The sequence below is a fragment of the Carcharodon carcharias genome, chromosome 18 (assembly GCF_017639515.1).
Source record: "Carcharodon carcharias isolate sCarCar2 chromosome 18, sCarCar2.pri, whole genome shotgun sequence".
Lineage (NCBI taxonomy): Eukaryota > Metazoa > Chordata > Chondrichthyes > Lamniformes > Lamnidae > Carcharodon > Carcharodon carcharias.
The window spans coordinates 12458911-12475772 of NC_054484.1; the positions used below are offsets into that span (position 1 = coordinate 12458911).

The 16862-nt window shown below is 48.2% G+C and overlaps 1 long non-coding RNA gene across 1 annotated transcript in view; it reads left to right on the forward strand.

The window, feature by feature from the left end:
- Window positions 1-722: 722 nt before the first annotated feature.
- LOC121290319 overlaps window positions 723-16862 on the forward strand; it is a 424761-nt gene continuing 408621 nt past the window's right edge. Inside the window, exon 1 of the long non-coding RNA XR_005945767.1 lies at window positions 723-1044. This is a non-coding gene — a long non-coding RNA (uncharacterized LOC121290319). The remainder of the gene's footprint in view (window positions 1045-16862) is intronic.

The following is a 16862-nucleotide window of genomic DNA, read 5'->3' on the forward strand; positions in this document are numbered from 1 at the left end:
GTCTGCAAGATTTCTCTGGATGTATGGACAGTGTCATCTCAGTAAAAAAGAGAGTAAAGATAAAAATGTATTTTCTTTTTCAAAAAAGGAAAGCAGATTGGAGTTGCATAATTTTGAAATGTTCCACTCCCTCCCTCTCCAAACACACAGACACGCACACACACGTGCACACTCACACACAGACGCACACGCACACACAAACACTCACACACACACACACACACACAGACACACACACACAAACACACACTCACACACAAACACACTCAGACACACAGACACAAATACACACACACACACACACACACTCTCTGACTTAAGGGTGACCTTATGTCACAAATAATGACTGCAGGTTAATTGATTCAGAAAGCCTTGTCTGGGTAGATCTCTCCCTGGGCCTCTTGAGTCAGGCGAACACATTCCAATGTACTGTGCAAAAAAAAAAGCACTCAGGCTTAGGCGGGAGAAAAGCAGGAAGTTCCATGAGTTTTGATTATGCGTAGACTATTAGTTTTCCTTGTCCGAGTTCCATCCTCTCTCTCTCTCCCCCCTCCCCACCGCCACCACCCCCCCCACCCTGCCACACACCCACCTCCTCCTCCCTCCCTCTCTTCCCTCCTCCTTTCCTTTTCCAAACCTTGTACCGAGAGCTGCTTTAATTGAGACTGACACACACACACACACACACACACACACACATACTCACTCACTCACTCACACAGATTACACTCTCCTTGGTTTCTCGTGTTGCTAAAGGTTTGGAACTGAACTCGATAGGCCATCCTTCTATTTATTATACACGAACAAAAAAAAAACACCTTTGTGCGCAGAAAATTTCCTTGAAGCATTTATTATTTTCTTTAAAGAAAAGCGGGCAGGATGCCTGAGGCTGAGGAGGTTGTTCTTATTCCTGATTCACAATGTAAGAATCGTACAGCGATAGGCAAATGAGCCAGTTCATGGGGCCTCAATTCAGCGGGACAAAACAAAAAAAAAACTTTGAGCACTTCTGCCGGCTTCCAAACAGCAGTTGCTGGATCGCCTGTGAGTAAAACAACCGAAAGAAATCTTTTTTTCCAGTTCTTATTTAAATTGTGTATTTTTTTTAAAAATCGAGGATTAGTATAGAGCAGATTTTAGAGTGCTGTGCTTTGTTCCCCATCCCTCCTGTGCATTGCAGACTGAACTTAAATCTCGGCAGAATATTTTATTCATTTAAAGTCTCTTGTGTGTTCATTTGAAATGTGGGTCGATGTGTGCGCGAAGCATGAAGAGTTTCTGCGTACTTTTTTCGAGGGTTCTTTTTTCTTTTTATTTTACCATTCCGCAAAGCCCCCCACTCCCACGCTCTCCCCACTTTCTTACTGCTCGCCCCCTTCCCTCATCGTCTGAATCTCATTCTCACCCTATTCCCCTCTCACTCTCTCCCTCACCACTGTAACGGTGGGACCGGGTTAGGTTTCTTTGGCAGAGTCTTTGCTCTCCATCTTGGCCTCCTTATCTTCCGAGAGCAATGGCAGAACGATTATGAACAGACAGCTTTGTGCACAAATTCCTGGCCATTTGTGGGTCAGCTCCCAAGAGAGAATCTGTCTGCTTTCTGAGCTAACATATTAGCAACAAACTTCCTGTCTCACTTTTGTACACGAAATGTTTAAAAATGCAAGAATCAAAACCACTTGATTTCAAGTTTTAAATGTATTTCTATTTAAGGTGTGTTTTCGTAGCTTAATGAGATGAATTTGCTTCGAGGAGTTAGAGCGTGAGATCAACTTGCTGGAGTTTCAGCAACTATTCCCCCCCCCCACCACCCCTTTGGCTGGGAATTGTGCATGAATCACGGGCGTTTTGTGAGGGAATCTTTTTTTTCTCCTTTTTCATTCCCAATCCTCCCCCACCATCTGACCCACCCCCCCCCCACCCCCCCCCACCCCTCACCTCCACCGCACCCCCCCACCCACCACCACCCCCCCCTTCCTCCGACTGGGAAAGGGGAGCTGCTCGGAGCGCTCGAAAATGCTGCTCAGATATTCGAGAGGAGCACTGCAATGCTCCTGAGGCTCCAGTGGCCATTTTGAGGTCAGTGCACAGAAAACTAGACATCAGCAGGATTAGTCGAGAAGCGGGGAGACCGCAATCGGCCGCAGCTTTGCAGCTTTGGCAAAACTTAACTCTCGCTCTCTCTCTCTTTGTCATCGCTTTTCGAATTCTTCCCTCCCCACAACCCCCCCCCCCCCCTCCCCTCCCCAACCCTTCCCGCCCCACTTCCGAATCAGTTTAGTTGGTTGCACTTCAAACACGGCTAATAATGTAACATAAAAGTGCGTGGTCAAGTATGAAGCGAAAAAAAAAAAAAAACCCAATCTGCTGTGGCTCACAAAGAAACCAGTGGCCTGTCCTTCTCCTGCTCTCGCTTCCATTTGATCACAGGGATGGAGGTTGCAGGATCACAGGAGAGTCTGTGGTCAAAGGGACCAATTATCTATGAGCGTGTATAGTGGGAAAGGGGGAGACTTATCACTTATTATCCCTACAGTGCAATGCCTTGCGCTTGGGCAGAGTCAAGCCTTATCTTAAATGGTTTAGCAATTTTCAATGTTTCTTTAGGATGGTTGGAAATCATTTCCCCTCCTCTCACCTTTGATATTTTCATTCCCTAATCTTCAGGTCCCAGACCTGAAGCTGAGGGCTGAGAGGCTCAGGATCTGAGTCTACCCTACCCCCACCCAACCCCACCCCACCACCAACTGTAAAAAACCATCCACTCATGATTCAAATCTGAACTTTACCCACCTTCATCATTTAGCTTTGCCTCTTCATGCTATCTTCTCCTCCTCGTCAGTAAGAACACACATTCCAGCCTCCACTCACCTCACCTCACTTGCATCTCACCTTGAGAGTGAAGAGGCATGGGACTTGAGTCACTCCCAGACACTAAACGTGACAGGTTAATCTTCAGCATGGTACTCTGTCCACATCATTCCACTGCACCAACCTCCCCATCCCTCCAACCACCCCTGATCCCCCGCCAACCTCAACCCCATCCCCTGATTTTTTTTTTCCCTTTCCCTCAACTCATAAAGGTGTTGAATAGCTCTTGGGGTGTGCTACCAGTATCCTAACTTGCACTAAATTCCTTTCATCCATCACCCCCTGTGCTTCTAACGGACATCGGCTTCCGGTCCGGCAGTGTCTGAATTGTAGAATTCTCATCCTTGTTCCCAGATCCCTCCATGGCCTCACCTCATCTCTGCAACCTCCTTCAGCCCTACAACCCCCAAGATCTCTGCACTCTTCTAATTCTCATCTCTTGCACATCCATGATTTGAATTTTCACACCATAGCTGGCCTTGTCTTCAGCTGACTGGGGACTAAGCTCTGAGAGTCCCTCCCTAAGCCTCTCCACCTCTCTATCCTCTTTCACATTGCACCTTAAAGCCTACTTCTTTGACCAAGCTTTTAGTCTCCTGCCCCTATATCTCTATATGTGGCTCAGTGCCAAGACCCCCAAGGACCTCTGCTCTTGCCACCACATACTCGTCTGCAGGATGCTGGGCCCCAGTATGGTACCAACCACGCCAACTTTACTGATGTGCAACTGAAATCAATGCGCATCATCACAGGTACTCTTTGGTCAACTCACCTCCCCTGGTTCCCAGTACTGAACAACGTTGCCCCCATGTCCCAACATCAGGAGGGTAATTGTAACAGGCAAGCTACTGGAGAAGGTCTACCCCAGCCCAAGCCTGCCTTTATTCAACCAACCTGCAATACGCCTTCCCTCACATCACCCCATATGGTTAAACCCACCAAGCTGAGGAGTAACAGCTGAGGACCTATGGCAGGAGGAATCACCCACCAGAAACTACCCTATCATCGTAGACCCCACTGCTTGTCCACCTGCCTTTGATCTCCCATGGCAACAGTGGGCCCTTTTAAACCGGTTCCAGACTGACCAAGGCCTCTGCTCAGCCACCCAACTTCAGTGGGGTCGGCAAGACCATCCAGGCTGCAGCTGTGGTGCAGTCCAAACAATGACATGTTGAGGTGTATCTGTGGGCTAAACTTGAAGGCAGGGTTAATGAGCTCCATCCAGCCACTGACAAGGCTGTTGCTTAGCTCTGCGATGATGCACACATTAAATAAAATAAGCAGTGCCAAATTTTGTTTGATGACGCTTCTCTGAAGCACCTTGGGATGTTTTATTACTTGAAAGGCACTATATAAATGTAAGTTGTTGGTTGTTTGTTTGGATTGCTTCAGCTCTGCTCAAAAGCCTCCCTATAACATTCGATAACAAACTATTAACAACTCCACCCATGCAAGCTTGTTTCCAAGCCCAATAACCCCTTTGCACATCCTTCTTAGCAGTTAGTCATGGTGTGACTGAGAGAATGCCTTCTAAGATATTAAGTTGGAACCCCTCTGAAATATTGTGTTTAACACCAGCTACTAGTACATAGAAAGGATATTGTTGTTACCACAAGGGTCAGAGACAAACAATGAAGATGATTCCAACGATCAGGAATTTAAGCTACAAGGGGAACTTGAAAAAAATACACTTGCTTTCCTTGGAAAGTTTGAATGACCTAGTCAAAATTTTGAATATCATAAATAGAGTTGAACAAAAGTGATCCAATTAAATTGATCCAGCAAAATAAGTGCTCATGGTGTAGGGGGTAACATATTAGCATGGATAGGGGATTGGTTAGCTAACAGGAAAGAGTGAGTAGGCATAAATGGGTTATTTTCAGCTTGGCAAGCTGTAACTAGTGGACTGTCACAGGGATCAGTGCAGGAGACTCAACTATTTACAATCTATATCAATGACTTGGATGAAGGGGCTGAATGTATGGTTGCTAAATTTGCTGATGACACAAAGCTAGGTAGGAAAGTAGGTTGTGAAGAGGACATAAGGAGTCTGCATATTGATAGGTTAAGTGAGCAGACAAAAATTTGGCAGATGGGGTATAATGTGAGAAAATGTGAACTTGTCCACTCTGGCAGGAAGAATAGAAAATAAAAAATAGCAAATTATTTAAATGGGGAGAGATTATAGAACTCTGCAGTACAGAGGGATCTGGGTGTCCTGGTACATGAATCACAAAAAGTTAGTATGCAGGTACAGCACGTGATTAGGAAGGCAAATGGGATGTTGGAGTTTATTGCCAGGGGAATCGAGTATAAAAGTAGGGAGATGTTTTGCTACGATTGTAGCCCACATCTTGAGTACAGTTTTGATCTCCTTAATTAAGAAAGGATACAATTGCATTAGAAGCAGTTCAGAGAAGGTTCACTCGACTGATTCCTGGGATGAGAGAATTAACTTATGAAGAAAGGTTAGATAGGTTGGGCCTGTATCCATTGGAGTTTAGAAGAATGAGAGATGATCTTACTGAAACATAAGATCCTGAGGGGGCTTGACAAGGTGGAGGCTGAAAGGATGTTTCCCCTTGTGGGAGAGATGAGAACTTGAGGGCACAGTTTAAAAATAAAAAAATTAAGACAGAGATGAAAAGAATTGTTTTCTCTCAGAGGGTCGTTAGTGTGTGAAATTCTGTTCCCCAGAGAGCATGGGAGACTGGGTCATTGAATACTTTTAAAGCTTAGTTAGATTCTTGATTGACGAGAGAGTCGAAGGGTACAGGGATAGATAGGAAAGGAGAGTTGAAGCCACAGTTCGATCAGCCATGATCTTATCAAATGGCGGAGTAAACTTGAGGGGCCGAATGGCTGAATCCTGCCCCTAATCCATATGTTCGTATATAAGAACAAGATTGTGCATGTTTTGTATGGAGAATTCAAGGGACTAGGATTACATATACAGTCAGATTGATCTTAATGTTGAATTACAGTTGGTGCTGGGACACTTAGTCCTGTTACACATATAGGTGGAAATTTAATGCCCTCTCCTGTGGTGGGTTTGGGTGGAGGAGCATTTAATCAGGAGGAAAGGAGGCGGGTGACGACCCCACTACCTTCCCACCTTCACTCTGATTATGTCCATGCCGGGAGGCCAGTGGACAGCCTTCCCACCCCATTGCCAATTGAGGCTGTTAATTGAGGCCCGAACAGCAAACCCTATCAGGGCTGCTTGGGGGCTTTGAGGGGGCCCCTTCGTTCTGAAGCGCTCACTTTGGGCGCCCTGGCTCTGGGAAGTGGTAGCTGCTGAGAGCCACACCGTGACCAGCTGCCGATCCCCCTCCGTTGCGATAACCCCCAACCCTGCACCCCAGCCCCCCAATTCCCCCCACAGCACCCACACTCTACGCTCACCTTCCAGCCATAAATTAGCTGTGCATGGATCCATGGTGAAGTTGGGCCTCGGGTGGGTGTTGTACCAGTAGCAGCCACCGTCTTCCTCTTGGCGCTGCCAAGCAAAGCACGACTGCTGGACTCCAGTTGGCCAGCAGCTCCCGGCAGGTGGGATGTGAGTTCCCCCCAACCCCACCAGGTCCTTGAAGCAGGTGAAGACCCAATGAATTAGGCACTTAAGTGAACAACGGTAGGCCATTTTTAAATGGGGCGAGACAGGGCTCTTGCCAGCCCTCCAGCTGGCGGAAAGTCCCACATCACATCCATTAAGCACAGTCAGTGCAGGGACACTCAGTCCGGTTTCACACATACAGTCGGTGCTGGGACACACAGTCCGGTTTCACACATAAAGTCGGTGCTGGGACACACAGTCCGGTTTCAGACATACAGTCGGTGCTGGGACACACAGTCCGGTTTCACACATACAGTCGGTGCTGGGACACACAGTCCGGTTTCACACATAGAGTCAGTGCAGGGACACTCTGTCCAGTTTCACACATACAGTCGGTGCTGGGACACTCAGTCTGGTTTCACACATGCGGTCAGTGCAGGGACACTCAGTCCTGTTTCACACATAGAGTCAGTGCAGGGACACTCAGTCCAGTTTCACACATACAGTCCATGCTGGGACACTCAGTCCTGTTTCACACATACAGTCGGTGCTGGGACACAGTCTGGTTTCGCACATGCAGTCGGTGCAGGGACACTCAGTCTGGTTTCACACACACAGTCGGTGCAGGGACACTCAGTCCGGTTTCACACATACAGTCGGTGCTGGGACACTCAGTACTGTTTCACACATACAGTCGGTGCTGGGACACTCAGTCCGGTTTCACACATGCAGTCGGTGCAGGGACACGCAGTCCTGTTTCACATATACAGTCGGTGCTGGGACACTCAGTCCTGTTTCACACATAGTCGGTGCTAGGACACTCAGTCCTGGTTCACATATACAGTCAGTGCTGGGACACTCAGTCCTGTTTCACACATACAGTCAGCGCTGGGGCTCTCAGTCCTGTTTCACACATACAGTCGGTGCTGGGACACACAGTCCTGTTTCACACATACAGTCGGTGCTGGGACTCTCAGTCCTGTTTCACACGTCCACGGTGCTGGGATACTCAGTCCTGTTTCACACATACAATCAGTGCTTTGATACTCAGTCCAGTTTCACACATGCAGTCAGTGCTGGGATATTCAGTCTGGTTTCACACATACAGTCGGTGCTGGGACACTCAGTCCTGTTTCACACATACAGTCGGTGCTGGGACTCTCAGTCCTGTTACACTCACATGGTCAGTGCGGAGACACTCAGTCCTGTTACACACCTAAAGTCAGTGAAGGGACACTCAGTCCCATTACACACACACAGTGAGTGTTCGGACACTCAGTCCTGTTACAGATATACACACAGTCAGTGCTGGGACACTCAGTCCTGTTACACATACACAGTTAGTGCTGGGACACTCAGCCCCATTAAACACACACTGTCAGTGCTGGGACACTCAGTCCTGTTACACATACACAGTCAGTGCTGGGACACTCAGTCCTGTTACACACATATTGTCAGTGCTGGGACACTCAGCCCCATTAAACACACACTGTCAGTACTGGGACACTCAGACATGTTACACACATGCAGTCGGTGCTGGGACACTCAGTCCTGTTATAGATACACACACAGTCAGTGCTGGGACACTTAGTCCTGTTACACACCTAAAGTCAGTGAAGGGACACTCAGCCCCGTTAAACACACATTGATAGTGCTGGGACATTCAGTCCTGTTACACACAAAGTCAGTGCTGGGACATTCAGTCCTGTTTCACACACAAAGTCAGTGCTGGGACATTCAGTCCTGTTTCACACATACAGTCGGTGTGGGACATTCAGTCCTGTTTCACACACACAGTCGGTGCTGGGACATTCAGTCCTGTTTTACACACACAGTCGGTGCTGGGACATTCAGTCCTGTTTCACACACACAGTCGGTGCTGGGACATTCAGTCCTGTTTCACACACACAGTCGGTGCTGGGATATTCAGTCCTGTTTCACACATATAGTCGGTGCTGGGACACTCAGTCCTGTTACACACACACAGTCGGTGCTGGGACTCTTGGTCATTTTATGCATGCATGGTTAGTTCTGGGATGTTCATTCCTGTTACACAAACACAGTCAGTGCTGGGATACTCATTCCTGTTACACGCACACACATAGTGACTGGGCATTCAGTCCTGTTATAGACACACAATCAATGCTGGGATAATCAGTACCGTTATACACACGGTCTGTGCTGGAACACTCATCCCAGTTACACACACGGTTAGTGCCGGGATACTCATTCCTGTTATATACACACAGCTACTTCTGGGACATTCATTCATGTTGCACACACACACAGTCAGCATTGGGACACTCAGTCCTGTTACACACACACCACACACCACACACACACACACACACACACACACACACACACAGTCAGCTTTGGGACACTCAGTCCTGTTACACACACACACACACACACACACACACACACACACACACACACACACACACACACACACACACACAGAGTCAGTGCTGGGACATTCAGTCCTGCTAGTCAGACACAGTCAGTACTTGGACACTCAGTCCTGTTACGGATACACACACAGTCAGTGCTGGGACACTCAGTCCTATTAAACACACACAGACAGTGCTGGGAAGCTCAGTCCTGTTAATCACGCACGGTCAATATGCTGGGACAATCTGTCTTGTTTCACACATACAGTCGGTGCTGGGACACTTAGGCCTGTTACACACCCACAGTCAGTGCTGGGACATTCAGATCTGTTTTACACATGCACAATCAGTGCTGGGACACCCAGTCCTTTTTCATACATACAGTCAGTGCTGGGACACTCAGGACTGTTACAGATACACACACAGTCAGTGTTAGGACACTCAGTCCCATTACTCACACACAATCGGTGCTGGGACACTCAATTCCATTACACATGCACAGTCAGTGCTAGGACACTCAGTCCAGCAACACAAACACAGTAAGTGCTGGGAACTCAATCCTGTTACACACACAGAGTCGGTGCTGGGACACTCGGTCCTGTTACAGATACACACACAGTCAGTGCTGGGACATTCAGTCCTGTTACAGATACACACACAACAGTGCTAGGACAATCAGTCCTGTTACAGATACACACACAACAGTGCTAGGACAATCAGTCCTGTTACAGATACACACACAATCAGTGCTGGGACAATCAGTCCTGTTACAGATACACACTCAGTCAGTGCTGGGACACACAGTCCTGTTACACACACACATTTTCAGTACTGGGACACCCAGTCCTGGTTCAGATGCACACACAGTCAGTACTGAGACACTCAGCCCTGTTATCACTCACAGTTGGTACTGGACCATTCAGTCTTGTTTCACACATAAAGTCGGTGCTGGGACATTCAGTCCTGTATCACACATGTAGTCGGTGCTTGGACAATCAGTCCTGTGACAGGTACATACACAGTCAGTGCTGGGACAATTAGTTCTGTTACAGATACATACATAGTCGGTGCTGGGACAATTAGTCTTCTTACAGATACACACACAGTCAGGGCTGGGACAATCGGTCCTCTTACAGATACACACACAGTCAGGGCTGGGACAATCGGTCCTGTTACAGATACACACATAGTCAGTGCTGGGACACTCAGTCCTGTTACTCACACGTGGTCAGTGCTGGGACACTCAGCCCTGTTACACATACATAGTCAGTGCTGGGACCAACATTCCTGTTACAGATGCAGACAGAGTCAGTGATGGGACACTCAGTCCTGTTACACACACACAGTCAGTGCTGGTACAATCATTCCTGTTACAGATACACACACAGTCAGTGCTGGGACAATTAGTCCTGTTACAGATACACACACAGTCAGGGCTGGGACACTCAGCCCTGTTACACATACATGGTCAGTGCTGGGACACTCAGCCCTGTTACACATACATAGTCAGTGCTGGGACACTCAGCCCTGTTACACATACATGGTCAGTGCTGGGACACTCAGCCCTGTTACACATACATAGTCAGTGCTGGGACCAACATTCCTGTTACAGATACAGACAGAGTCAGTGATGGGACACTCAGTCCTGTTACACACACACAGTCAGTGCTGGTACAATCATTCCTGTTACACACACACGGTCAGTGCCGTTATACTCATTCCTGTTATACACACACAACTACTTCTGGGACATTCATTCATGTTGCACACACACACACAGTCAGCATTGGGACACTCAGTCCTGTTACACACACACCACACACCACACACACACACACACACACACACACACACATAGAGTCAGTGCTGGGACGTTCAGTCCTGTCAGTCAGACACAGTCAGTGCTGGGACAATCAGTCCTATTACGGATACACACACAGTCAGTGCTGGGACAATCAGTCCTATTAAACACACACAGTCAGTGCTGGGAAGCTCAGTCCTGTTAATCACGCAAAGTCAATGCTGGGACAATCTGTCTTGTTTCACACATACAGGCGGTGCTCGGACACTTAGGCCTGTTACACACACACCATCAGTGCTGGGACTCTCAGTCGTGTTACACACCCACAGTCAGTGCTGGGACATTCAGATCTGTTAGACACACAGTTGGGGCTGCGTTACTCAGTCTTGTTACAAACACACAGTCGGTGCTGGGACTCTGAATCCTGTTACACACCTACCATCAGTGATGGGACACTCAGTCCTGTTTTGCACACGCACAATCAGTGCTGGGACACCCAGTCCCTTTTCATACATACAGTCAGTGCTGGAACACTCAGTCCTGTTACAGATACACACACAGTCAGTGCTGGGACACTCAGACCCATTACTCACACACATTTGGCGCTGGGACACTCAATTCCATTACACATGCACAGTCAGTGCTAGGACACTCAGTCCAGCAACACATACACAGTAGGTGCTGGGAACTCAATCCTGTTACACACACAGAGTCGGTGCTGGGACACTCGGTCCCTTACAAACACACTGTCAGTGTTGGGACAATCAGTCCTGTTACAGATACACACACAGTCAGTGCTGGGACATTCAGTCCTGTTACAGATACACACACAACAGTGCTAGGACAATCAGTCCTGTTACAGATACACACACAACAGTGCCAGGACAATCAGTCCTGTTACAGATACACACACAATCAGTGCTGGGACAATCAGTCCTGTTACAGATACACACTCAGTCAGTGCTGGGACACACAGTCCTGTTACACACACACATTTTCAGTACTGGGACACCCAGTCCTGGTTCAGATGCACACACAGTCAGTGCTGAGACACTCAGCCCTGTTATCACTCACAGTCGGTACTGGACCATTCAGTCTTGTTTCACACATAAAGTCGGTGCTGGGACATTCAGTCCTGTATCACACATGTAGTCGGTGCTTGGACAATCAGTCCTGTGACAGATACACACACAGTCAGTGCTGGGACAATTAGTTCTGTTACAGATACACACACAGTCAGTGCTGGGACACTCAGTCCTGTTACTCACACATGGTCAGTGCTGGGACACTCAGTCCTGTTACTCACACATGGTCAGTGCTGGGACACTCAGCCCTGTTACACATACATAGTCAGTGCTGGGACCAACATTCCTGTTACAGATACAGACAGAGTCAGTGATGGGACACTCAGTCCTGTTACACACACACAGTCAGTGCTGGGACAATTAGTCCTGTTACAGATACACACACAGTCAGGGCTGGGACACTCAGTCCTGTTACTCACACATGGTCAGTGCTGGGACACTCAGCCCTGTTACACATACATAGTCAGTGCTGGGACCAACATTCCTGTTACAGATACAGACAGAGTCAGTGATGGGACACTCAGTCCTGTTACATACACACAGTCAGTGCTGGTACAATCATTCCTGTTACACACACATGGTCAGTGCCGTTATACTCATTCCTGTTATACACACACAACTACTTCTGGGACATTCATTCATGTTGCACACACACACACAGTCAGCATTGGGACACTCAGTCCTGTTACACACACACCACACACCACACACACACACACACACACACACACACATAGAGTCAGTGCTGGGACGTTCAGTCCTGTCAGTCAGACACAGTCAGTGCTGGGACAATCAGTCCTGTTACGGATACACACACAGTCAGTGCTGGGACAATCAGTCCTATTAAACACACACAGTCAGTGCTGGGAAGCTCAGTCCTGTTAATCACGCAAAGTCAATGCTGGGACAATCTGTCTTGTTTCACACATACAGGCGGTGCTCGGACACTTAGGCCTGTTACACACACACCATCAGTGCTGGGACTCTCAGTCGTGTTACACACCCACAGTCAGTGCTGGGACATTCAGATCTGTTAGACACACAGTTGGGGCTGCGTTACTCAGTCTTGTTACAAACACACAGTCGGTGCTGGGACTCTGAATCCTGTTACACACCTACCATCAGTGATGGGACACTCAGTCCTGTTTTGCACACGCACAATCAGTGCTGGGACACCCAGTCCCTTTTCATACATACAGTCAGTGCTGGAACACTCAGTCCCATTACTCACACACATTTGGCGCTGGGACACTCAATTCCATTACACATGCACAGTCAGTGCTAGGACACTCAGTCCAGCAACACATACACAGTAGGTGCTGGGAACTCAATCCTGTTACACACACAGAGTCGGTGCTGGGACACTCGGTCCCATTACAAACACACTATCAGTGCTGGGACATTCAGTCCTGTTACACATACACACACAGACAGTGCTGGGACAATCACTCCTGTTTCAGATATACACACAGTCAGTGCTGGGACAATCAGTCCTGTTACACCTACACACACAGTCAGTGCTGGGACAATCAGTCCTGTTACAGATACACACACAGTCAGTGCTGGGACAATCAGTCCTGTTATAGATACACACACAACAGTGCTAGGACAATCAGTCCTGTTACAGATACACACACAATCAGTGCTGGGACAATCAGTCCTGTTACAGATACACACTCAGTCAGTGCTGGGACATACAGTCCTGTTACACACACACATTTTCAGTACTAGGACACCCAGTCCTGGTACAGGTGCACACACAGTCAGTGCTGGGATACTTAGCCCTGTTATCACTCACAGTCGGTACTGGACCATTCAGTCCTGTTTCACACATAAAGTCGATGCTGGGACATTCAGTCCTGTATCACACATGTAGTCGGTGCTTGGACAATCAGTCCTGTTACAGATACACACACAGCAGTGCTGGGACAATTAGTATTCTTACAGATACACACACAGTCAGTGCTGGGACAATCAGTCCTGTTACAGATACACACACAGTCAAGGCTGGGACAATCCGTCCTGTTACAGATACACACACAGTCAGTGCTGGGACACTCAGCCCTGTTACACATGCATAGTCATTGCTGGGACCAACATTCCTGTTACAGATACAGAGTCAGTGATGGGACACTCAGTCCTGTTACACACACACAGTCAGTGCTGGGATACTCAGTCCTGTTACAGATACACACACAGTCAGTGCTGGGATAATTAGTCCTGTTACAGATACACACTCAGTCAGTGCTGGGACACTCAGTCCTGTTACTCACACATGGTCAGTGCTGGGACACTCAGCCCTGTTACACACACACAGTCAGTGCTGGGACACTCATTCCCGTTACAGATACACAAACAGTCAGTGCTGGGACACTCAGTCCTGTTACAGATACACACACAATCAGTGCTGGGACAATCAGTCCTGTTACAGATACACAGTCAGTGCTGGGACACTCAGCCCTGTTACACACACACATTTTCAGTGCTGGGACACTCAGCCCTGTTAGACACACACAGTCAGTGCTGGGACACTCAGCCCTGTTAGACACACACAGTCAGTGCTGGGACACTCAGCCCTGTTAGACACACACAGTCCATGTTGCGACACTCAGTCCTGTTAGACATACACAGGCAGTGCTGGGACAATCAGTCCTGTTACAGATAAAACACAGCAGTGCTGGGACAATCAGTCATGTTACAGATACACACACAGTCAGTGCTGGGACAATCAGTCTTGAAACAGATACACACACAGTCAATGCTGGGACACTCAGTCCTGTTACTCACAAACAGTCAGTGCTGGGACTCTCGGTCCTGTGACTGATACACACACAGTCAGTGCTGGGACTCTCGGTCCTGTGACTGATACACACTCAGTCAGTGCTGGGACTCTCGGTCCTGTGACTGATACACACACAGTCAGTGCTGGGACTCTCGGTCTTGTGACTGATACACACACAGTCAGTGCTGGGACAATCAGTCCTGTTACAGATACACACACAGTCAGTGCTGGGACAATCAGTCCTGTTACAGATACACACACAGTCAGTGCTGGGACAATCAGTCCTGTTACAGATACACACGCAGTCAGTGCTGGGACACTTAGTCCTGTTACGCATACACAATCACGGCTGGGACCCTCATTCCTGTTACAGATACAGACAGAGTCAGGGCCGGGCCACTCAGTCCTGTTACACACATACAGTCAGTGCTGGGACACTCAACCCTGTTGCAGACAGAGTCAGTGCTGGGACACTGTGTCCTGTTATACACACACAGTCAGTGCTGGGACACTGTGTTCTGTTATACACACACGGTCTGTGCAGGGACATTCAGTCCTGTTTGACACATGCAGTTGGTGCTGGGACATTCAGTCCTGTTTCACACATACAGTCAGTGCTGGGACACTTAGCCCTGTTATTCACAGACAGTGAGTTCTGGGACGCTCATTCCTCCTATACAAACACAGTCAGTGCTAGGAAACTCAGTCCTGTTACACAAACACAGTGTTGGGACACCCAATCCTGTCACACAGACAGAGTTGGTGCTGGGACACTCATTCCCGTTACACACACCTGTCAGTGCTGGGACACTCAGTCCTGTTACACATATACACAGTCAGTGATGGGACACTCAGTCCTGTTACTCACACACAGTCAGTGCTGGGATATTGAGTCCTGCAACACACAAAGAGTCAGCGCTGGGACACTCAGTCCTGACAGACACACATTGTCAGTGAGGGGACACAGTCTTGTTACAGAAACAGTCAGTGCTGGGATACTCAGTCCTGTTACAGATGCACACACAGTCAGTGTTGGGACACTCAGTCCTGTAAGACACACACTCAGTGCTGGGAAATGAAGTCCTTTTACACACACAGTTAGTGCAGGGACAATCAGTCCTGTTACTGATACAAACGCAGTCAGGACTGGGACACTCACACAGTGTCAGTGCTGGGGCACTCAGTTCTCTTACACACACGCAGTCAGGACTGGGACAATCAGTCCTGTTACAGATACACAAACAGTCAGTTCTGGGACATTCAGTCCTGTTAGTCACACACGGTCAGTGCTGGGACACTCAGTCCAGTTAGTCACACACGGTCAGTGCTGGGACACTCAGTCTAGTTACACACACACAGTTAGTGCTGGGAACCACATTCCTGTTACAGATACACACACAGTCAGTGCTGGGGCACTCAGTCCTGTTCACACACAATCGGTTCTAGGACACTCAGTCCTGTTACACACACACACTCAGTGCTGGGCTACTTAGTACTGTCACACACACACACAATCAATGCTCAGACACTCATTCCTGTTAGACACACACAGTCAGTGCAGGGACACTTAATCCCATTACACACACATACTCAGTGCTATAACCCATATTCCTATTACAGATACAGTCAGTGCTAGGACACTCATTCCTGTTCCACAAATACAGTTAATGCTGGGACACCCAATCCTGTTCCACACAAACAGTCAGTGCTGGGACAATCAGTCCAGTTACAGATACACACACGATCAGTGCTGGGACAATCAGTCCTGTTACACACACAGTCAGTGCTGGGACAATCAGTCCTGTTACACACACAGTCAGTGCTGGGACAATCAGTCCTGTTAACACACACAGTCAGTGCTGGGTCACTGAGTCCTGCAACACACACACAGTCAGTGCTGGGACATTCAGTCCTGTAACAGATACACACACAGTCAGTGCTGGGACATTCAGTCCTGTAACAGATACACACACAGTCAGTGGTGGGACACTTAGTCCTCTTCCTCACACATGGACAGTGCTGGACACTCAGTCCAGTTACACACACACAGTTAGCTCTGGGAACCACATTCCTGTTACAGATGCACACACAGTCAGTGTTGGGACACTCAGTCCTGTTACACACACACAGTCAGTGCTGGAACACTCAATCCTGTTACATACACACACACATACGCACACAGACACACAGAGTAAATGCTGGGACACTCAGTCCTGTTACACAAACATCGTCAGTGCTGGGACACTTATTCCTGTCCATAAACACAATCAGTGCTAGGACACTTAGTTCTGTTACACACTCGCAGTCAATGCTGAGACACTCAACCCTGTTACATACACACACACACTCACACAGACACACACAGTAAATGCTG